This window comes from Actinia tenebrosa, unplaced genomic scaffold (genome assembly GCF_029948245.1).
Source record: "Actinia tenebrosa isolate PJP-AT-01 unplaced genomic scaffold, QUT_ActTen_1.0 PGA_scaffold2__45_contigs__length_23673736, whole genome shotgun sequence".
Taxonomy (NCBI): domain Eukaryota; kingdom Metazoa; phylum Cnidaria; class Anthozoa; order Actiniaria; family Actiniidae; genus Actinia; species Actinia tenebrosa.
This window is the reverse complement of record NW_028292579.1, coordinates 7,756,549-7,780,159: the sequence shown is the minus strand read 5'-3', so window position 1 is coordinate 7,780,159 and position 23,611 is coordinate 7,756,549. Positions and strand designations below refer to the sequence as shown.

Genomic DNA, 23,611 nt, shown 5'->3' with positions numbered 1-23,611 from the left:
GTAGCGTTTTCGAATCATTTTCGCTCGTCCATTTTGGAAAAAAATTGCTCTTGTCAAAAATGGGGTATTCTCCGGATATACTTGTAGACGTAAGGTCAATCTGCAAAGAAAAAAGATTCTTTTTTCGAAAATATCCCGATAGTTGTTGTCGGTTTAGTGGTCTGAATGAGTTTTTCGACTTATGCAACTTTCCGTGCGCTGATTGCCGGCCAAAAAGTTATCAAAGTAGAACTGAACTACAACCGATTGTTCTTGAATTAAATCTCGTGCTAAAATGTTTGCATCGTTACGGATTTTCTTCAACCGATGAAATGTGGTTTTGTTTCCTGTGTACCACCTGTCAGAATAATGTGATCCTTGATAAATCGTGTGTCTTTTGTTACATCAAGGGTGATGTAGCGCCGGGGATGCACTCGCTCCTCACCTCTTGGATGTCGAGTTCGGTTTCTTGGTCTCGGCATCACATGTGAGTACAGTTTGTTAGGTTTCTCCCTTGGTTCGAAGTTTTTTTCCGGATCCATTTTTCCCCTCCGAAAAACCCAATAAACTAAATTCTTATTACATCTGTGAGCTATATAACTCAGCAAGAGACTATGGTCTCTTGAGCTCATGCAGCCATGACTTAGATCAACCCGGGCAAGACGTTTTACGTGATCGATGAAATGAACCCGAAACCAAACTAATATTTTTAAGTTATCATCTTGAAATATAAAACAGGAACATGGTCACTGATAACCTGTTACTGAATCTTAGTAATAATAGACTGAATTGAACATTGGAAGAAACTGGATAAAGAAGTTTAATATAAAATTTATCGGAGACATCACCACGTTCTCAGTCAAGTTCGCCTCTTGCAAACCTTCTCACCAACTGAAAAGTACTCTTTTAATTATCTACCATATCTACTAAGATGTTTTCGATTCTTTCACATTTCACAAATTCTAAATGATTTTTGCTTGTAACTCTGTGACTTTTTACGTTTGCCGTAAATGAGGCTTAATTCGAAAGACTTTCTATGCTTTGCCGTCTCTTTTTCGGTTTCGCCTTCAATACTTTTTATCCGGCGTAAACGGTATCCTAAAGTATTTCACATTTTTTGTGTTTTTATTGTTAACTGTGGGTGCCATTGATAAATTCATTTTCTGTTATAAATTTGTCCTTTTTACAGTTTATCAGCTTTATCTTAGAAGTTGCTATAGGATGTCAATATAATTATTCGTCTTTGTTCAGTTCCCAGGATTTTGTCACGTGACAAAGAACGAGAAAGATAGTGATGAATCAAAAAGAAAGACAGAAAAAAAAACGAAGTAAGGAAGAAAAGAGAGAAGATAACTGAGAAAGAATATAAGATAAAACAAAGTAAAAAAGGAAGAAAGAACGAGAAAATATGAAGAAAAGAAAGTAATCTATAAAGCAATTATGAGAGAAAGGTGTAAAGAAGAAAGGAAGAAAGAAAAAAATGAAAAGGCCATGGAGAAAAAAAATCATTTGTCTCACCTTAAAGTTTGAGCATCAATACTGAAACTAAGCTATATAATGCGTAGGATAGAACAACGGTGGCAAACACACTGAAGACCAGTGTAAAGACTCACAACCACGCGGTACGTGCTAAGAATAATAATTACCATAGAATTCAGTGCAAGCTATGAATTTTTCGTTTGTTCTAGGCCGTCTCTTAAAATCAATCGTGCAGTCGTCTGAGTTTGTATCATTGTAAGTCTTGAAGATGGCACTTGACTTGTTGACAACGTACTTCGCACGAAAATCATGCAACACTGTCACTAGCTAAAACGTTCACTAACAGGTAGACTCGAAGGCTTAGAATACACTCGTCTATGTTAAAGTGTACCTAGGCATAATCCTTGATACAATACTTTCAGTGTGAATTTTCAAAAATCATTACTAACTGTACTTTCATCAACTTTTCTTACCTACCTTCACATTAGTTTTTAGCTAGTTATCTCTTCCTACCCTCACTTATGTAGTAACTATAATAATGGTGATCATGATAATAGTGATGGTAAAAATATTATATCATAATATAAATATATATATATATTTAAGTTGACTATCGCTAGAACTTCCTGAAAAAACAAATATAAAGAGAATGATATACCATAATGTTTGATATACTCTTGATATACGTCTTTGTATATTTGAAGCGGTCACAATTTTTGTAAAGCGATGTTATATATATATATATATTTATTTATTTATTTAAAAAACTCATTAATAATTCATGAAGGAAACACAATAGAAATCATGACCATGAAGGAGGTTTTATATCTGATATAGATTCGTCTTCATTTGCATAAACTTTAACTTGGATTTTCTCTATCAAACTTGGTTCATTTCGTAAAGAATTCGGTGCAGTATGAGAACATACATCAGGAGTTTTTAAGCCGTTTAATAAACTCGCAGATCGTGTTTTATCGGGTCTAAAAACACTCCTGCTCGTTTATTAAACAGTACATAACTTTTGCTATAATTCTTATAAGAATTTGAGTTTCTTATAGGAATTATACACTATAGTAATAATAGCAAAAGTGAATATAAAAGCAATATACTAAGTAATACAAAATAGAAATAATTTCCACGATAAAAACACAATAAACGAAATATCCCTAATAGAGAAGCTCTGTAAATTCTACCGTCACAATGTGCAAACTGATCTTAAAAATTAGTTTTTGAATAAATCTTTTTTTGAATAACTCTATTTTATTACAATTTCAGTTCGTAATTCCAGAAGCACGTAACTAAGTGGTAGACTGTTCATGAAAACTCAAGCCATGTACACTGAAACAATGACAAAATATATGGATGTTCACTTAGTCTTATCAAAATTGGAATGAAAGTGAAACAGAAAAAAAATGGCGAATTGTTCACCGATGTTAAAATAGTTAATACAACTGATGACAAATAGAAGATGTACTTCCTTTATGGAAGTTGAAATGGAATTAGAAATGTTAATGAAATCTAATTACGTATTATAATACTTAGCATCTACGTACTTCGCCTTAAAATGTAGAAAATGGTGCTTGAAACAGACACACGACAAAGTAATAAAACCCACTCGACCAATACCTGTGAAATTAGTTAACATTACTTTTTTATGATGTATTGTGAGCAGATTCCATGGAGAATTAATACACTTATATTAGTGCACAGTTTATCAGTTTATCAGTCAGTGCGGCGCGCGCGAGAAATGAAGAGCAAACCCAATATTGACTAGTACTAGAAAACGTAAAGCTAGCCTCTGTCAGCCAATGAAAATGCCTTATTTCCCTTATGTCATGAACAGATAGTAAGTGCGACTACAAGTACATTCGTACTTTCTTACCTTACCTTATCCTACCTGTACTTTTACTTTTTTTATGGAGGCTTTCAGCGTGCGGCTCAGCTGCTCATTTCAGTTATGGCCAACCGTCCCTAAAAAACAACGTTTATAACACAACCATGTTCAGACGCACGCACTGTGTTTAAAGGTTCAAAGGTCAAGCATGTGGGTTTTCAGGTTGCCGTGTTTTATAGAAGTAGAGTGCTAAATTGATATGAATAACAATATCGATTATATTGGACTAACATATTTGCATAGTGGAACTCGAACTGAGTGGAGCCACACACGTCAATTCAAATGTATTTTTCCTGAACATCTATTGCCTACATGTTGTACTTAGGCTGGATAAGTTCTGATACCCACTTAAGTAGTCGATCATTAATATGAACGTAAAAGCTCTACTACCAATTGTCGCCTGTTGTTTCATGCTCTGTTAAGTCGTGCCTGCTTGCGATGATCACATTGATAACATTTATATAGGCAAATGTTGACACTAGCTATCGTTTTTCCTTTTAAATTAACAATCAAATCATATAATATAAGGAATACTGAGTTTTTTCTTTGTATTTAGTTTTGGATTCTTAACATGATCTCAAAAGTCATGATAACCTGTTATCTTGCTTCTCGTTAATAAGGGCGTTGTCTCAATAGACTTGAAGAGATTTAGAGACAAACACGAGCACGATAGAGAAAAATATTCTTACCTTTATTTGTTCGTCAGAGTAAAACGCATAGGGAGAGGTGAGGGAGAGAGACAGGAGGAGCAGGGTGGGGTATTAAGAGAGGTACTTTAGTGTAATATTTGTTCAGATTTTATTTGTTTTTTCAAAAATTACATGAGGCCATCTTAGGCGCAAGTGAATATCCGAAGAATGATTTATTTCAGAAACCTTACCGCATTCAAAAGAAGACAGTCTTGACTTTCTGTAAGCTAGCTTTTATATCTTCTCTTCTCTACCATATATAGATCCCTCCAGGGCTAGCATATTGGTCTATATTGCGGCTATTGAGAACATGTTAAAATATAAACGTCAATGAATTCACGCAAATATACAACTGCTTCAATATATCAAAGGAAACGCTTTGCAGGTTTCACATGCTAGGTCTCTATCAAAATTGTCATTTTTCGTCTGGTAAATAATGTGATATTCAGAAGACAGCCGGTAGTGACGTATTTTGGTCGTCTGGCGGTACTGAACTGACCAATATCAACTCAGGCAACGCAGAAAAAAAAAGAAAAAGTATTTGTTCCGATAAATACGGAATACTTGCACTAAGGGTGCTGTACCTTATGAATTGTGTTACCTCAAAAAAACGGAAAAGTTGAATTCTAGGCTATAAAATAAATATGAAATCGGCGTTTACCTGACTTAGTACTGAACATCACAATGGCAGGTGATAAACAGATTCCTCAACTGGCACTGTTTCTCGCTTGTTTTCTCTTGTTATCCCCTCGAGCGTTTTATGAACGACCTACGAGTACTCCGCACCAACAGTTAACCGCGGTTGTTTGGATGCCTCCCACAGAGAAATGAACGGTTTGGGTTTTTTTGAAAAGAAAGGACGCGTGCAGTCAATTTATTTGGGTTTGAGCTTTGTTTTTTGCGGATTAGAGAGTTTTAGACTCACGATTTTTCCTCCCTCAAACGACAAACATGATTACGTTTTCATCGTTTTCTTATATTTGCACTTTACCTTTTGACTTTTTTATCAAAGACAAATATTCTTTCTTTCCTCTACTACTTGGAGGTTCTTTTTCACTAATTTTAAAGAGGTTTTCACTGGTCAGCTGACTTTTCACGTTTGTCGTAAACGATATTCTAAAACTCTCAAAATTACGTTGGCACTGCAAACGTTGGAGGTCGTTGATTAGTGATAAATTACGTTATAAATTACCGAAAAGGAATCGCGAAAAATACAAGTAGTATAGAAAACAAAAGAATACTGGTGGGAGAAAGTTTGAAAAAGGTAAAGTAAAATACAGGAAAACGATGAAAACGTGGTCACGTTTGCCGTCATAATAAAAATAAAATGCCGGGAATAAAAAAATGTGAATCCAAAACTCTAAAAGCCTGATTTTCACGAGCGACGCAAGCATAAGCGCAAGCACAACGAAAAGGACAAATTTTGATCCTTGTTTTTGTCCTTGCGCTTGTGCTTATGCTTGCGTTGGACAATTTTCACGATGAAATAATCCCTCTTATGCTTGCGCTTGTGCTTGCGTCGCTTGTGAAAATCAGGCTCCCCCTCCCAAAATGAAGAAGAGGAGTGTAAAAATCGTATTTATTATTTCATTAATTTTATCATGCATTAGGAAAGCACGCATGTTGCGCGCTGCTATTGCGCCACCTCTCAGCGCTACTTTATGCATTGTTGTGGGTTATATGGAGCTGAGTTGTTTTTTTTCACAGCACTTTTAGTTGAGAATTTTTTTCAAAGTTTTCCGGCTTCCTACCCTCCGCAAGAATGAACTTCAAATTCCGATTCGATATTCGAAATCACACGCTAAAAGCCTCTGGCTAAAAAAAAAAAAAAAAACGAGAAGGATTTATTACCATATAACACCATAAGCATTTCATTACTAAACTAATTTAGGCGTTAGTAGACCACTTCAAAGAATCCTTGCACAGGTAAAGCACATTTACATGTTGTGATTGCTCTGAAAAGTTTACGCGTAATTTAATTGCGATGATTTACGAGAAGTAGAAATATGTTGGAATTTTATACGCGAAATTTTCCTTTTTGCGAAACTGAATATTTTAAAAATATCCCTTCCCGGATGAGAAATCACAATCCACTCACCAAAGTAGCCTACCTCTGCATAATCGGGCTGCACCATTTTCTAACCCATTCCCCTTCCCCTAAGATATATATTTAAACAATGGGCATTGACTAACAAAAGGAATACACTTATTTCGATAAAGTTAGTCAACTGAAAACCCATAAAGCTGAGGCCGACCAGGATTACGGGTAGATTCATTTTACACGTTCAACGGCCTGATAACGGTTTACGGACTTGCGAATCTTTTACCGGTTACAGTCTCACCTCTTCTGAGCATCATCGAGCTGCAATTTGTATTAAAAAAAGCTTTGTATATATATGCTTTTTTGATATGAAAAGTTTCCCATGATGCTTAGTGATCTAAGCTTTCTTGGTTTTTGGTGACTAACTTTATTGAAATAAGTGTATGCATCGTACAATGCACATTTTTTAGGTCATCTTTTTCTCTGTGTGCGAGTGCTTGTTGGTACCTCTCAATTCAGTGCTAAACCTTAGAAATTTTCTCATGTTGAATGCATTGCAAAACACTACTTATTTCAAAAGGTTTTCTTTCTTAATTTGATCTAATTTTTGGACTCAGCACGTTTAAACTGGGCTCTGTAGCGTCTTTTCTTAAGGCATTCAAGTCTTTTTCGGGCGGTAAGGGTATCTTGTAATTCGTTGACTAATATTCAGTTCAAAAGCAAAACACAAGCTAAGGCTAGCAGAAGGATGGTAGAAGAACTAACGATGCGTCACTGGTCACTATTTATTTTCATAACGAACACAAACTCTAAGCGTAAGTAATGAAGTGTCCCCAATCATTGCGTAAGCTAGACCGAGTAGACACTGTTTTTTTAAATAAGAATATTTAGAATTTAAGCCGTTGTTAAACTCCTCTATAACAGAGTAGAAGATTTAAGAACGCTTAGGTAGTTAGTAGGTTGTAAACACAATCAATTTTCTTTCCTTTCAGATGAGTCTCACAATTAAAAATGAGGTCGACAATAGTTTGCTATCAATAGACGTCACTTTCGGTAATAGCTCTTTTTTGATGGCTTGTAGAATCTTGGAGGTCGTTTTGATCTCTTGTTTATTGGTTTCATGTCGTAGAAATAGTCAAATACAATAGTTTGAGGACTTATTTTGATATGTTTTGACTTAGAATCCGCTAGTTGCCCCTCAGTTAACCGCTTGATTGCCCCCCAGTCAACTCCAAAAAAGTCACGTGATTGATAGTAAGCAATAATACATGGACCCAACTGCAACCGTAAATCTTGGCTACTACTATTTCAAAGACAACCGGGATGCGAATCAACATCGATTATTACTTAAGAAACCTCACAGTAGTATAAAAGTGGAGGCGAGGAGGCGAGTGTTTGTCATGACCGGCTGTTGCAGACTCGATGCAAATGTGAACTGGTCAGTGAGAACTGCATGTTTGTGATAATAATATTAAAAGTGCAAAGCACCGGATAGGTTATACAGTTTTGGCTTAGCGATATTGCACAAGAAGTAAAAGCAAAATGTCAGACGCATGATTTACAACCATTTACAGTAGGAGAGTTTTTATTTAGCTTCAAATTGATGGTTTTCACGACGGCCATGTTGGAGGAACTTAACAAAAGAATTACCAATGAATTCTTCTGTTATATCCTCCAACATGGCCGCCGTGCCTTTTGTTATTTAATTCTCTTGGGGATGGTTGAAAACCATCAATACTTGCTCGAGTTGCAGAACTTAAAATCTTTTTTCTTTAAATTATGGTTTCTTTCTTATAGTTTCGCTGGCATTTTACGCAACATCAGCTTCTTGCGCAAAACTGGTCACTGATATCCTTGCTCCAAAAATCAAAATCATTCAACCAAAAATCATTGCGCAAATCCCGTTTAGCAGAGCATATGGAGATTACTTCATGGAAAGCGCGCGCGTACGGGATTTTCGCACGAGTTGGTGAAGTATCTGAAATCGAACGAGTGAGCGAAGCGAACGAGTGAGATTTCAGATACAAAACTAACGAGTGGGAAAATCCCGTACAAAGCGCTTTCCATGCTGTAATTTATTTATTTTATACATACTGAGATTTTGTTGTTTTTATTCATTCACCTTTAATGGGTTCTCTAAAAAAACTACAAAACTGCTGTATTTTAAAATTCTCCTCCGAAAAGCTAAAAGCTTGCTACATGTAAAAATATCACTATTTAAATCAAAAAACATATCTGGTACAAAGTAAATAGCAAAGCGTTTAAATTCTAAAGCAAATATGAAACTGTTCTTTAGAAAATAACGAAATAAGCAACCAAAATCAGTGCTCAATGAAGTCTTATAAACTTAGTTTGTCAAAGCGGAGGGCTGTCTTCGTCTCGACGATTCAAACACACGCTTGATGCGTCATGAAGCTACGTGTTGACTCTGTTGATTTAAATGAGTTATCGGTGAAAGTCGGCGACTTGTTTAAAGTTTTTATTGTCATGTCAAACTGTCCTCATTGAAAAACTGCTCCACTGAATGGACCTGATGCAGGGAAACTTGAACTTTTCATGAATGAAGATTCACGGCACTCGGTGCCCACTGCTTTGTAAACTGGCCTTTTTTCTATAGACGTACTTGTTGTATTTCCACTCAGAATCAAAGACATGTTTTTCTATTGTTCGTTTGAGATAGTGCTGCAATTCACTGATATACCCATTAAGCTCTTCTGGCGGGATTTTCTCGACTCTTCTCGTTTCATTTTTGGAGTTGAGAAATTCAGTCAGCAAACTTGCATCTCTTCGTGTTTTGCCAGAGTGTTTCTGTTTTTTTTTTTTTTTTTTTTTGTTTTTTTGTTTTTTGGTCTTCGATAAACTTGCCTATAGATTTGTCAAGAGACACCAAAATCTTCTTGATTGTTCAGCCATCCTCACAAATATCTCCTAGCTCTTGATTAGATAAGTTTAATTTGAACTACGAACAACTACAATACACTGAAAGTATTTGAAAGCTGCTCGACAAAGCTACCCGCGATGACCGCGAAAACATGATTCGCTTCGACAGTGGTTTGCGATTGGACGAAACGCTTTTTTCACGTGTGACAAATCGTTTCGCTTTTCTGATTGGCTAAAAAAAGTCGCGAACTTGATAAGAAAATCTCAGTATGTATAAAATAAAATCTTTTTCCGCATGACTACTGCGCAAAAGGTGTTGCCCGAGTGGTATGGTGTAACAAAAGCTCAAATGCCAATGGAGCAGTATGCCCGGATAAAAAACTTTTACCTTTGAATGAAAACAAACAATAGAGCAAGGCTAGGAGGAGGGGAAATCTCTGGTATAAACTCCGTCCATTCAGAGCACGGTAGTATATGTATCATAAACGATAGTTCCAGGAAGAAAAGGGGGACAGAATGCCTCGCTATACTTGATTCTTACATCCTAATCCACATATCTAAAGCCTGTAGAACTCCAAGAATGAAGAATAAGATAACTGTAATCAAATAATCGGCCAGCTTTAAGTATAAACAACAGACCAGTACTCCTATTTAGGAATATAAAACGTGCATGTCTCTGTAATAATAATAATAATTTATTGACTTATATTGCGCTGCTTCAATAAAATTATCAGCAGCGCATTACAATATATATGATATAAAATAAATCTAATCTAATTCACTAAAATTATAATATAAATAAATATTGTAATCACAATCAAAATTATATATAATAATATATATATATATATATACACATATACACACACACTCATATATATACATACATATATAATAATATTAGGAACTAATCTAAACGAAATACCAATAAAAATCATAAAAATATAACTATATACATAAAATAATATCATGTCCCAACTTTGTGGATGCTCTCTGGATTACATAATATATTTCAAATCACCTAATTGGATGCCAGGCTAAAAAACAAAGTTTTCAAATGACGCTTAAATGTGTTAATATCAGTTATTGCGCGCAATTCAAATGGAAGGTCATTCCAAAGTGCAGGCGCAGCTGCAACAAACGCTCTATCCCCTAAGGTGGCCCGTGTGCGAAAACTAGGATAAGCTAGCAATATTCCTGTAGATGAACACAGATTGTAGTTGCCTTGACTCTTGATTGAAATCAATTCTTTTATGTACGGTGGCGCGAGACCATGAATGGCCTTAAATGCGAATAGCAGTATCTTAAAGTGTATACTGTACTGTGATATAAACATGATGGATGCTGTAGAGCACATGAAAAGCAAGCTTAGGAACACGAAGCGTACACGCTAAGTATTTCCCTTGCTATTCGAGTACAGCTTCCACAATATTGCAGAGACATAAGCAGGCGTTTTATATTGCTGTGATATTTTTGAACATTTCTTTTGCGAGCGTATCTTTGTCCTCCTATGTAAGTTCCGAGGTCGAGAAAAAAACTGGGTTGATTTGGCATTGCAATGCATTTTGGAACTGTTTTAGGGGAAATATTTCCAAGATGGTGTCTGTTTTGTCACCTAGAGCACCCCCTAAAATAGCCCCAAAATGGCCAACTCGACTCGGTTTTCACCCTCAAATTCGGAATGCTTAAGGTGGCTGGACCCCCTCACGCTTGACCGCTACCTTCCACGTTTGGACTGGTGCATAAACGTGTTTTATCCTATGTAGCCTATTCGCCAGACAAAAACGACCAAATCGTTAACCCTATCCCAGACTAAAATGATACCCTATCCTAGACAAAATGTCAAAAAATGATACCCTACCCCAGACTGAAAAGCCGAAAAACCATACCCTATAGGGCGGCACATACCCGTATATCAAATATAGGGGAGTACCCCCCCCCCCCCCACCGGGACAATTTTAGCCTTGCAGAGTGTTCAACACTAAAATGCTTCGTACCACATAATTATATACTAGATGCCTCCATTTGTAGGGATTTTTGAAAAAATCTTTCTAGTTAATTATGAGATATTTGAGATTCTTTAAATATAGTGCTGCATAATTTACTTCAAAGATGCATAAGACAAAGTAAGGAGCCAAACTAGCTAAAGAGGCTATAGATACGAAGACTATATCAACGATGGTTCGATGGAAAAGACATTAGTTCAGGTTAGTTTGTTGTGTTTACTGATTATTATTATTTATTCCATATGCTTGAACTGAGTAAAAACATTATGTAACAAATTCTAAAGCTTATGATGTTAGCAAATTAATTTAACAGTAAATCAAACACAACTTATGGCAAAAGCTGTTCCAAGAATAGCAAACATCTTAACAAAAAACGCAAAATTCGGCGCTCTTCTAAGTAATACGGTGAGGCAATTGGTGAAGTACCTAGATGTTTCCTACAATCAGTTCAGCTTATTTCAAGAGGCCGGATTTTCTTTGCGATATACAATCCATTGTAAAAAAATTTCAGATTTTAGGTAAAAGTTTGACTTTAACACTGGAAATCAAGGAAACAAGAAGTACTGGTTTTCCACTTTTTATACCTAAACTCTCTCAATTGAATTGTTGGAAAACAAACTGAAATGGACGCATGCGCACTACGTTCTTCTGAAGTACCTATGTAGTAAACACAGCACTGGACATGCTTAAATTGTTTAACCACTGTGTTTGAGGTTGAATTTGGGGGAGGGAGGTACTTTATTATCATCATTTTCCACTCTTTGCAAACAATTCTAAACGCAAACTTAAATCTTCCATTTTAAATCAGGAGGGCCCTGATACGCGCGGTGATCATTTTGGCAGAAATATGTGTGAATCAGGTTCCATGGCAGATGTATACCTGTAACTTACTGTCAAACTTTCTCGGGGTTTTGTTACGAAAACTAGCAAATTAGATCAACCTAGCCCATTTTCGATTCTTGGACTCGGCATGACTTGTGGAGTAGAGTTGTTTTTCTCCATGTTCATTGGTTTTGCTCCCTCCAAAACCTAACAAGCTAAATTGCAATTCAATCTGTGAGTTCAAAGTGCCCTGAAGTTGGTCGGCCCAGAGCATGCTTTAGATTTCACTTTCTCAGTGTTTTTCACAGGTTTTTCTGGTGAAAGGCGTTTTGCTAGATCCGAGTTTCCTAAGGACTAGTGCCGTGTAACATCCATCATAAAGCTTGCTGTTGCCTACAACTGATAAACGTCAGTTGACTAAGTTAAGAGGGCCAGATTGAAAATAAGCATAGCTTTCTTATTTGAAGTGTGTTTTATCAATATCTTAGAGATATGCTGTAATCTATTCTGAAGCAAAATGTGTTGAGAATATGACGTCATCAACCTTCTAATTAGCATTACTTAACTTTAATCAGTCGCTCGAACCAAAAATGCTCACAAAAACTGGATGGCTAATGCCAGTTTTCTTCTTTCGTAAAGTACTTTATCATGTGTTAAAGTTAACATTGGAGACATTAAAATTTGATTATAGTAGCACTTTTAAGATTTATAGTATCATTATTATTTATAAAATAAATTAAATAGTACGCACGCTGTGATTGGTTGATAGCCATGTTTGCATGAGGGTATGTAAACACAGTTGTGACGTCACAACCTTCGTGTTTTCCCGGTACAAGTTCAAAAATTTACAGTTTTTGTTTCGAGGAAAAAAACGCCCCCAAAAATGTATTTTGAAGACGAAGTTCCAAATTTTGACTTGTGTCAGGGCCACAGGCATAACCCTATGGTCTCATGCAGGTCTTTCTGATCGTAATATCATGACAATCTCTCGTTGGTCACCGCAAAGAGAATTCCCTCAGGAGCTACAACACGGCCCCACACGTCCTTCGTCAGGACAGCTTCGGTTGTTCAGCGACGTGCTTTCTCATGATTTAAATGCACCGCGCCCGATAAGGAATACAACTATTTCGAGGAAACAGTCAGCAGCTTCAAACTTTTTCCAGCGATAGCTCTTCAGCTCCACAAAATATCTTCTCGAAGCAAGACGAAACATTCAACTTCGCTGCCATATTTTCTGGCTGTCAAATTGAGCAAAACCACGTTTCTTTCAACCGAGAATTCCAGTCACAGTGACACTCAGTTATCTACTAATTGATCACTTTCGTAAGGATAATCAATTCTGAAATCTTTTATTAAGATTTCTATTCAATCTTTGAAGTAGTATAGGGAATGGGGGTTCCAGCGCAATCTCAACACGGGGTAAGACCCGCGTCAAAAATCCACCTACGGAAACAACCCACTCCAAGTGTGGTTGGGGGCAACAGCGCAAATATGTTAGTCTATATATGGAGTGCGAAGATTGTAAAGAGTTTGTTTATGATTTCTGTGTAAAGTGCTTGAAACCCAAGTTTGTACCTACTAAACCAAATAAGTATATTTGTTGTGACAAGAAAATGCAAATAGAAGACGACACGTCAGCACAGTGTTACGAATGTGGTAAGAATATTCGTAATGCCGTACCAAATGCTACCAAAGAGCAATATTACGCCAATGGAGGTCGTAAGAAGACCCCATACAAAAGAATAAAATACTTCCGAGACTGGATGAGTCATATCCAAGGTTTACATCCGATATATTTAAGCGACGAAGTAAGGAAGAAAATCATAGACCATTTAGAAGAGCCAACCCCACAAAGTCTACGGAAAACGTTGAAAAAATTAAAGCTAGGGAAATATTACAAAGCTATTCCCTATCTTTTGTCTGAAATTACCGGTAAGTCTATTCCCGAGGTTTCTGATATGACAAAAGCCGAGTGGATGTTTTGTCGGCTGAATAAGGATATTCCTTATTATCCTGATGTAATTTACGAAATATTTTACAAAATAGACCCCAACCACCCCCTGTTAGGATGGATTCCGAGAAAATAAAAATGCAAAACTGGCGTTTATTTTGCCAGAAACCCCACTGGGGAATGCATCGCGCAGAACACCAAGCTATCCCCAGTGGGGTTTTTTGCATTTTGGGCTTACGGGGCTTATTTCATCCCGCGCCAGAGGCCCTCTAGTACGTACACATATATCTTTCTTACGACCCACCAGAGGGTGAACTCCGGACAGCGTCCCGAGACACCCCCTGACTTTTCCAATCGCGAAACCCCCCATCGCGGGGTTGAATCGCACTTTCTACCCCTCCCCCCACGGTTGCTGTGAGTGTGGGGAGGCTTTTTTTTTTTTTTTCACTCACAGCAACCGGTCCAAATGCGTCTACAGCGAGGCTCGAACTCGGGACTTTAGGCCTCCCCAGCTCCAAAGTCCCACGATCACGAGCGAACGCCAGACACATCTGGACGCTTATGTATGTGAAAATTATTATATTTAATCTGCATAATTTCTAGACTGACGTTCGATATGTAAATAGAATCCCGTCACGCTCTTTTCGAAGCAGGTGTTTACTGAGCAAGCTTTCTTTGAAGCTCTTCTTTCGCTTCTTGATAGATCTTTTTGCGAGATTCCTCGGAAAGATCTCTTACGACTGTTTTTTTATTCCTTATGTCAGTCTTTAATTTCTCGTACTTTTCCTCTTCGGCTAAGATAAGCGAGAATTCTACGTCGTCTATCTTTCTGTCACGCAAAGCCTTTGAGACAAGGTCAGTGATCGTATTTACTTTAGCCCTTGACAGAGCTATTGTCGTGTCGTGTTTTGATATTTTGCTTGACAACTGTTTCATAATGCCCGTAGCAACAGCCGAAATAATACCACAGGCTGCCCCAACGCTGGCCAAAGGAACTCCAACGATTATTCCCGGCCCAGTAAGCGAAGTAGCAACGCCGGAGCCCGTTAACACAACAGATATGGATCCTGAAGTTATCGCAATCTTATGTAGCGTGCTACGGGCTCTGACGTATTTCTTCCTAACTTTTTCGTAGTGTTTTGCCTGCCCTTCCAAGTAAGCCAGGATTAAATTTGCTTTGTTGAGCCTAAAGTTTTCAGCGTTTAATTCGTTAGGTTCCTTAGGAAGTTCAGGATAAAGTGGAGGTGCTGATGGTATAACATCCATTATATATACTAATATACGACGCTTTTGGGAATGATATTGAGGAGCAGCCACATCACGACAACCGGGATTACTGGAATTGGAGAGCATTTAGGAAGATGTTTCCACATGCAGACCCCAGTAAGTTCGAAAGAAGACCCGATGGTATTTACTATAACGGCTCTAGGATGTACAGCAACGAGGATTTGAAGCCTACGCTGGTTAATCAAATAGACGATCAACTGAAGCATTCGCCAATGCATAAGCCAACGCCAGCGCCAACGCATGTTGAACCCAGTTGGTCAAAGGAATTATTGCTTGGTACCAGTACTTATCCAATACCCGCGATGTCATTTGATGAACACCCAAGTTTGGACCTAATGTTGAACATGCGGGTCTCTAACGATCATTCCTTTCTGTTAAAGGTGCGAGATATCTTCAAAAACGTGCCCATTGTTCATACCACCGCTAAGGAATCTCATGAATGGTTAAGCGGTCCTAACATGCGTTATTGGCCGCAGCAACTAAACTTTGCAGTTTGGTGTGCCACTAGCGGCTGTGGTGTAAGCGCAAGCTTGATGAAGAATTCAATATTTATGTTTCATTTTCACTTCACGGTTAGAAGAATACTGCATGAAATGGGTGTTATTGCGCTGCCGGGAGATGCCACGTTTTATCCAAGAGATAATAAATACAGCGTGCCGGCTTATGACAGACTTTGTAAGGAGTTTGACGTTGTAGGGAAGGATTTCCGATGCACTGCCGGCGCTAACAATGGTCTGGGGCATATTTGGGTTTATTGGGGGATTGGTGGACACGAGCTAAGTGATAAGGAAGTTCATGCGTTGAATCTACGATGGAACACTGGGTATCACAAAGAAACTCACGACAGTAGCACCTTCTTTGAACCAAACGCTAAGACCACTAAGGAAGTCAGAGACGGACCTCTGTTCAAAGACGAGGGTGGTAAGTATGCAGGGGCTAATCCACTGATTATCAAAATTACCAACGACGAGCAAACAAAGCAATATCTTAATTTCATACCCCCAGAAGGTAAAGGACTAACCAAAGCCGGCCTTGCCCGTTTAAACCGCAGCATAGAAGCTTACGTGTATTCTATCCTTGGAGCTCAGGTAAACACCCGATCCAGCATAATCGGAAATACTGGCGCCGCAGAAGAAACGCGAGCCGAAGCCTTGATCTTATTCGAAAGTTCAATCTTGGAGGGTGACATTAGCAAGGGCGTACAGCGTTACCAACTAGCCATACAAAATTCTAAGGCGAGGTTGGACTATGCAGTAGCCCCGGGTTGTTGGTTAATGCCTAGTAATTTATCTATAAATACTGGTTCTGTAGTAGGATACAACAATAAACTGCAGCGAGCTACTAAGGATATGAAGTTTGGGGCGAATGACGTGAACTCTGACACTCTTAGGAACATTCCTCACTTCGTAGAGAAGCCAAAAAAGTCACACGAAACGAAGCTACCCGTAGTTAAGAAACCATCGAAGAAGGTCCTGCCTGCGATACCTGAGGAATATGACCATAACTTACTAAAGGCCGGCTTAGCAGCTGCAAGCATTGGTCTGAGCTATTATATATGGCGATGAATAACCCCTACGTAGCTGGAGTAGATTGTGTTTATACGACTTACACAGGCGAGAAAAAATACACCCAGGCATCTTGGGTCGACGTTGAGGGCATGTCCGTGAATTTGAACTACTCGGGAAAGAAGTTAATCCTTTGTACTATTTGCATTGGCACAGAGAGCCATGCCAACGTCGGCTTTAGGTTCCTGGATGAGAATGGCGTACTGCAGCCTATGCGCGTGAAGACGAACAACAGGGAGCCTGTGCATTTCTCCGTAGAGCCGTACCCCAGCAGTGCTGAGAATCTTACGACTTGGACTTTACACATGGTTGCTGATTGCCATGGGAAGGTAAAGCTGCAAATGCGTGTAGACGATACTGGGCGCGTTTGCGTGAATAGCATAGAGGATCAAAGAGATAAGCCTTTTAACCACGCGACCATTAGCACTCTTACGGTGCTTAGTCTTTAAATATATGAACCCACACACGAAAGAGGACTGGTTTCTTCATTACCTAGAGGAAAAGGACTACACGGGCGACGAGTGGTACGACACCGGACTGTGGGTGGATGTTGGGGGGCTAGGATTAATCGTATGCACTATTAGTATGTCGGAGCGGTATTCATGTAATATTGGATTTAGGATTGTTGACGAGACCAACACCCCATTGTTGCCTTACAGGACGAAAAATAATAATAGGCACCCAACCCATTTTTCATCTGAGATTAACCTATATAGCTTCGAAGACCTAGTACCATTAACTTTTCACATGATAGCCAATTGTCAATATGCGAAGCTTCAGATTCGCCCCAGCGATGCCACTGCCTCCAGCGCCAAGCCCAGCATTGTCCGAATGAATGCTGCGGGTAAGGCAACCGAACCTACGCCGGATGCTATTTGGAATCTTAAGCCCATTAGCACCATGAGCGTGCTGCCGCTAGTTCCACATTATCAAGGCGGCGCGAATACTATCTTTACTTATCCCAAGTCGAGAACACCTCGGGTACCCGACGACGATAAGCCCCCAGTAATACACAAGGATAAGATTAGCCCTTCATCTTCTTCAAGAATACCACCCCAATAGCGACGACCAAGATCCAAATGTTGTTACCCACAAACTTTAGCAGTTCTCCGCCGGCCCTAAGTGCCAAGGAAACAACCGAACCCAGCAGCCCAGGAAGACCGGCCGCCATCTTTTTTCCCAAGTCCGTCAGCCCATTGCCTAATTTCTTTACGCCCGCGCCTGTAGCCTTAAGCGCGGATAGGATAACTCCTACTACGGTGCTAATAGCGACCGCAAACGCCAGCGGAACGCCATACTTCAAAAGGGCTCTTTTTACCTTTTCCTTGGTGGTAAGCCCCAGCTCTTTTTCCAGGTTTTCCTTTTGAGCCCGCAATTCCGCAAGGCGTATTTCAAGGGCCTCCACTTCCTTTTGAGCTGCTTCCCTTTCTTCCTCGGTACGAGTTTGGTCCTCGATTACTTCTTGCTGCCGCTCTATTTGCCCCTCCAGGTCTTCGATAGCCTGATCTCTTTGCCGGATTTGCTCCTCTTTAGTGTTGATTTCGGCAACCAACTGCCGCCGTTCCTCCAAAGAGCCGGATATGGTGATATGCAAGTTTTTAGCTTCCTCTTTTGTCAGGTCTAACTCCTGTAAGGTGAGGTCGAAAGCCCTTTGGGCTTGGTCTCTATCGCGTAGGGCATTGTCTCTTTGTCCTCTAATTTCTATTATTCTTTGGGTTTTGTCATCAACTTCTCTCTTTTGAGCATCGAGAAGTAGTCGGTTTTGCCTCATGTAATCTGCCTCCCTTTCTTCCAACGTTTCTTGCAGTTCCTCGACGCGTGTTTCTAACGCAACCTTTTCATTCAAGGCTGCCAACCTTTCTAACGCGCTTCGGGTAGCTAGTTGAAAGCCTTTTAATCTTGCCACGTCACCCCTAACTTCACCATTGTCGTCGAAAAGGGGTTGCGGTTTCGTCCAGCGGTCTTTGTCAGGAAATCTCAAGTCTTGGACGCTTATGAGGACTTTGTTTCCGCGTTCTGTGAGCCTTACGTCGTCGGCCTCGAAGTGGGAATAGCGCTGCGTTAGCTCTTGCGTTGCCCACTCTACAATTTCCCGCGCGGCTGCCTCAGGCTGCTCTATGTTTTGAAGCTCCAAGTACTCAGGGACGGGGCTGCCGTGGTTTTTTGATTGCCACATGCGATTCAAGGCGGCCTTGAAGCTTTTCCATCTATTACCATACTTGTTTTCTAGAGCCATGTCGTAGATTAGGGGGTCGGTTTCCGCGCCTTTAGTCCATGCGTCGTATTCTTCGTCGTTAATGTCGACTTGACCTTCTTCGGTAAGGGGATCAAAATCACCTTCTACTTCCATTATATATGATAAGCTCAAAGTTAAACCCCAACGTATTACCTAAGCAGGTTGGCGGACTGAAAGCAGAACGCACCTTTCACCGGGTTACATTCACGCCTTCTAGCGCTAAGCCAGGTGAGACGCTGTATGTAGGCGTGCCCCGCCTAACGGATAACCTAGTATTGGTTCCTGGTACCCTGGCTTTAAGGTTCGACCTAGCGGTGCAGTCAAGCCCCACAGATGAAAGGATTATCGTTAACAACCTTGGTCGCAACATTGTTTCTAAGATGCGCGTAAAGTTCGCCGGGGAATCCCTCTTAGACTTAAACAACTATGACCTGTACACCACCTACAAAGATCTGTGGCTGACTGCATTCGAAAGGGCACAAAAAATAGAGCAGGGTATCGGTAGCGCAATATTACGTAAGGTTAGGACTCCCACCAAGACACAACCTACCGATTCTGGCGACGCAACTGACGTGGCAGATGCAAAGGCCATCAAGACAGCCTATGGTACTAAATACGTAATACCATTGGACTTTGAGGCTATTACCAGCCACGGGGTTTATTATCCTAGACAGTTGAGTGAGTTGCAGTTTGAAGTGACCTTAGCCAACATGACTAACATCATTGGCGGGTTAAGCACTGCGTTGTCGGGAAGTATTCATCCATACGCCATTACCAACCTGGAATTGCAGTATGAAACCATACACTCCGAAGATCTAGCACGTAGCGCTGGCATGGAATACAGTGCTGGAAAGGCTTTCTTGTACGACCACGCGGTAATGTACAAAACCTTTAGTTTCCTGGATAAGACAGACGCGGTAATTACTCAGAGCATTAATTTACCACGTCGTAGTCTTACGGGGCTGATGTTGGTATTTATTAAGCCTTATGAAGCCGGTAAGCGCGACTCTGAAGCCTTTCATAACCCCGGCATCACCAACGTCGGGATTAGCATCAATGGAGTTCCAAATAAGGTGTATTCGCAGGGAATGAAGCCCTCAGACATCTACAGGGAAATAAAAAGAAAGTTTGGGGATCAAGTTGCACCCGGTGAGTTCTTTACCAATAAGTATGCACTGTGGATTGACATGCGAACCACCAACGACGAGGATTTACATGGGCAGGGATTGCGTCTGGTAAATACCCAGGACGGCATTACCCTGGAAATCAAGCGTGACTTAAACGCTAGCGCAGGCGACTCAGACAAGATCAACGCATACATCTTCGTGGTGTCTGACGCCCAGTTGAGCGTAGAAATGAATCAGCTAAAGAGCGTTGCGTATTGATTCGCGCGCTGCGCTCCCTCATCCAAGAAAGGATAAAATATCCCTTACGTATATAATGCTTCGCGTATTCGAAAACAACAACACCAAACTGCAATGCATAGTGCAAGGCGATAAACTTTATTTCAAAGCAAAGTCCGTGGCTGATGCCTTGGGTTACGTAAATTCCAGAAAAGCGGCGTCTGATCACGTCTCAGAGGAAAACAAGGTAACTTTGAGGTCTATAAAGGGTGTAAATCTGACTGACACCCTTAATGCGCAACCACATTCCGTTTACATCACTGAAATGGGTCTTTATGAGTTAATATTCGGATCTGAAAAGTCCGTAGCTAAGGAGTTCAGAAAATGGGTGTTAGGTGACGTTCTCCCTACCCTCAGGAAAACAGGTAAGTATGAAATAGAGCGGCGCTTTGACGGTCCTAACAAGTTGGTATTCAAAATAGAAAATGAATTTGACCTGCATAAGAAGGTTGTAAACTACATACGTCGATTCCACCCTATCCTACTGCTCGCACCAGGTCTTGGAGAACTACAGGACTCAGCTAGCAAAAGGATAGTATGTTGGCAGAAAGGGTATCAGGCGGGGCAACCCGACATCTTAGTCCTTAATGCACATAAAAAACATAATGGGTTATGCCTGGAGTTGAAGACGCCTAAGGGTAACGGCGTATTATCCTCAAAACAAGAGGCGTTACTCACACAATACGAGGCAAATGGTTACCTAACCATGGTGTGCAACGATTACGACCTTATATGTAGGGAGATCGACCATTACGCGGAAGGCATTCGTGTACCTTGTCCTTGGTGTGTTAAGGCTTTTAAGACGCAGGAGGCGTTAAGGACTCACCAAAGAATATTTCATAGATATAATGATAGTTGAACAGACACACTGGCGTGAATTAGTTCAAGGCATCACATACAAAATAAAAAATTACGTCGTCTTCGAAGACATCAGCCGCTTAAGGTTGGTCCTCAAACACGAAGGTAAAGAGTGCACCCTGTGGGCACCTGACTGTGTGCGGTATGTAATCCAAGGTGAAGAGTACACGCACATACGCAGCTATGGTAAAGTTAACGGGCGATGGAAGTTCGACGTTGAAAGGAAGGTAGATGCTAATCCTCTTTGTGATTAGAAGTCATCCTCATGAGCGGTTAAGTATTGGTCTGCTACGGCGGACCTCATTTTTTCTGTCATGTGGTAAACGGATGCGGTAATTAAGACACCGCCTATGAACGCTGCGATTTGAGGTATCATATATCTTTCTCATTTTCTTGGCGTTGGCGATCCAAGACGCCTCCCGCAAACAACTGTCGTAGAGGTAACACCAACCGCAAAGGCGGCGTAGAATAGCACCGTGGAACTCATTAGATATTTTCTTTTTTCCAAGCCTTTCGTACCACCAGGTAATGGTCTAAAGGACGTGGTCCGTCGTATAGACAGCACCAAATATGTTGTCCACTCCGTTGACAGCCGCAGCGATCGCAAATAGCCTCCCAGTGTTCCCTGTCCTCCCATTTAACACCCTCAACATCGTCAAAGCCTACAAAGGTTTGGTCAATTTCCTTCTTAAGCTTTGTCAGCACCCGGGAGGTTTCAAGGGGGCAACAGCGTTCGGCTATGTCACCGTGGGTTTCGCAGGCAATACCTTCGAGGTGGTAACGGCGGCAGCGGTACTTATGCCAGTTCTCTTCAAAGAAGGGCTCATCACAGCGGCGGCAGCAGTTCTTAAGACAGACCCTGTTGTCGCGGTGATATCGTAAGGCTTGGAGGGTGGACAGCTCTCGACCGCAGTCACCGCAAAGGGTGCTTACGGTCTTTTGACAAACCTTTTTGGAAAGATGGTATTGCAGTCGCTGCTTACTGCTGAAAGATTTATTACATTGCATGCACTCCATTATACATACCTTATTTTTTATTGTTATTTTGTTCAACCCTGCAAGAGGGTTTTAGGATAGGGTCTATTATTTCTTGTTATTTTGTTAAATGCCTGCGAGAAGGTCTTAACAAATTAACAATAATTATTAAGACTCTTTTGAAACCTCTTATCTTACTTTAACAAATTAACAATAAATAAGAAGACCTTATTTAAAACCACCTTGCAGATCCTCTTTGTAGGTGTCAGCTAAGGTTCGCTGTGCTTTAGGATCTGCGGGACACCAATGCCCAACAAAGGATCCTTCGGGGAATACCTTATTACAATGAAGGCAGGTGTATTTTTTACACGGTTTGGGTATCGGTGTTTTGGGAGGGGTAATGCAGTCGGCAGGTAGTTCGCACGTAATACAGTCCATATATTGAAATGGTAATGAGAACTGTATTCTATGGAGGGTATCGCATGAAATCCTTAATGGACTCCTTAGCCCAGCCCGCCATTGTCAAAAGCGCGCCAAACCGTTCTGCGCGCTTCAGACCGCACATTTCATCGTACAATTCCTGCACGCGCTCTTTTAACCGGTCTATCTCTTCCCTTTGCATTTCTATGGTGTCTCTTTTATCTTTTGCGTCGGCGGCAATCCTTCTTACTGCTTCCACTGGGTCCATCGTATATATAATGGATCCGAACCATATTCCCTGCAATGCTCTGATAGTAGGACCCACCGGCTGCGGAAAGACCCAGTTCGTGGTAGAGCAGCTATTAGGACCCTTTAGATACCGCTTTCGACTATATTGTGCTATTATGCCCCACCTACGTGAATAACCGCACCTGGACGGGCGTAGGAGTGAAAGATGACGACTTCTTCGTAGATATCTTAGACCCTAATGAGTTATCCAGCCATCTTAAGTTCTGGCATAAGCAATTCCCTAAAGATACACAGACTTTACTCATATTGGATGACATCGCCTGCGGGGACGACGTAAAAAGACGCACCTCCGAATTAGTGAAGCTCGCTTTCAGCGGCAGACACGACAATATCAGCGTTTGGTTGCTTTCCCAGCAGCTTACCAGTGTCTCTAAACCCTTTAGGGAAAACATAGGCTCTCTCGTAGTATTTTATACACCCAGTAAGTCTGATCTGGAAACCATCTTAAGCGACTACGGCTGGTGAGATATCCAAGGAACAGTTGCATGAATACATGCGGCATTTAAAGACGCACCAACATTCCAAAATGATTTTCTCTTTGAGGTTTCCTTATGACGTTAATGTATATGGAGATTGAGCAGCTCATAGATGAAGTCCCCACGCAGTTAGATGAAAGTAACCTCAAGGAACAACTTAACATCCTTGTGTCTTCTGGGAAGTGCAAAGAAATGATAGGCAGGGAACTTACCCATGAGCAGGTTAATAAGCTGTCGGAAGAGGAAGTCAAAAAGTTCCATAAAAGGTACGAGGCTGCCCTTGCAAGTAAGACCACAGACGCCGTCGCAGACTCCGCTATCCGACTTGCAACTAAATTGCT

General features: G+C 40.5%; 1 long non-coding RNA gene across 1 annotated transcript; it reads left to right on the top strand.

Moving 5' to 3' along the window:
* Positions 1 to 277: 277 nt before the first annotated feature.
* LOC116299807 (uncharacterized) lies at positions 278 to 3,170 on the top strand. Its single transcript, XR_004197519.2, has 2 exons — positions 278 to 466; positions 2,734 to 3,170. It is a non-coding gene; the product is annotated as an uncharacterized LOC116299807 (long non-coding RNA).
* Positions 3,171 to 23,611: the final 20,441 nt, after the last annotated feature.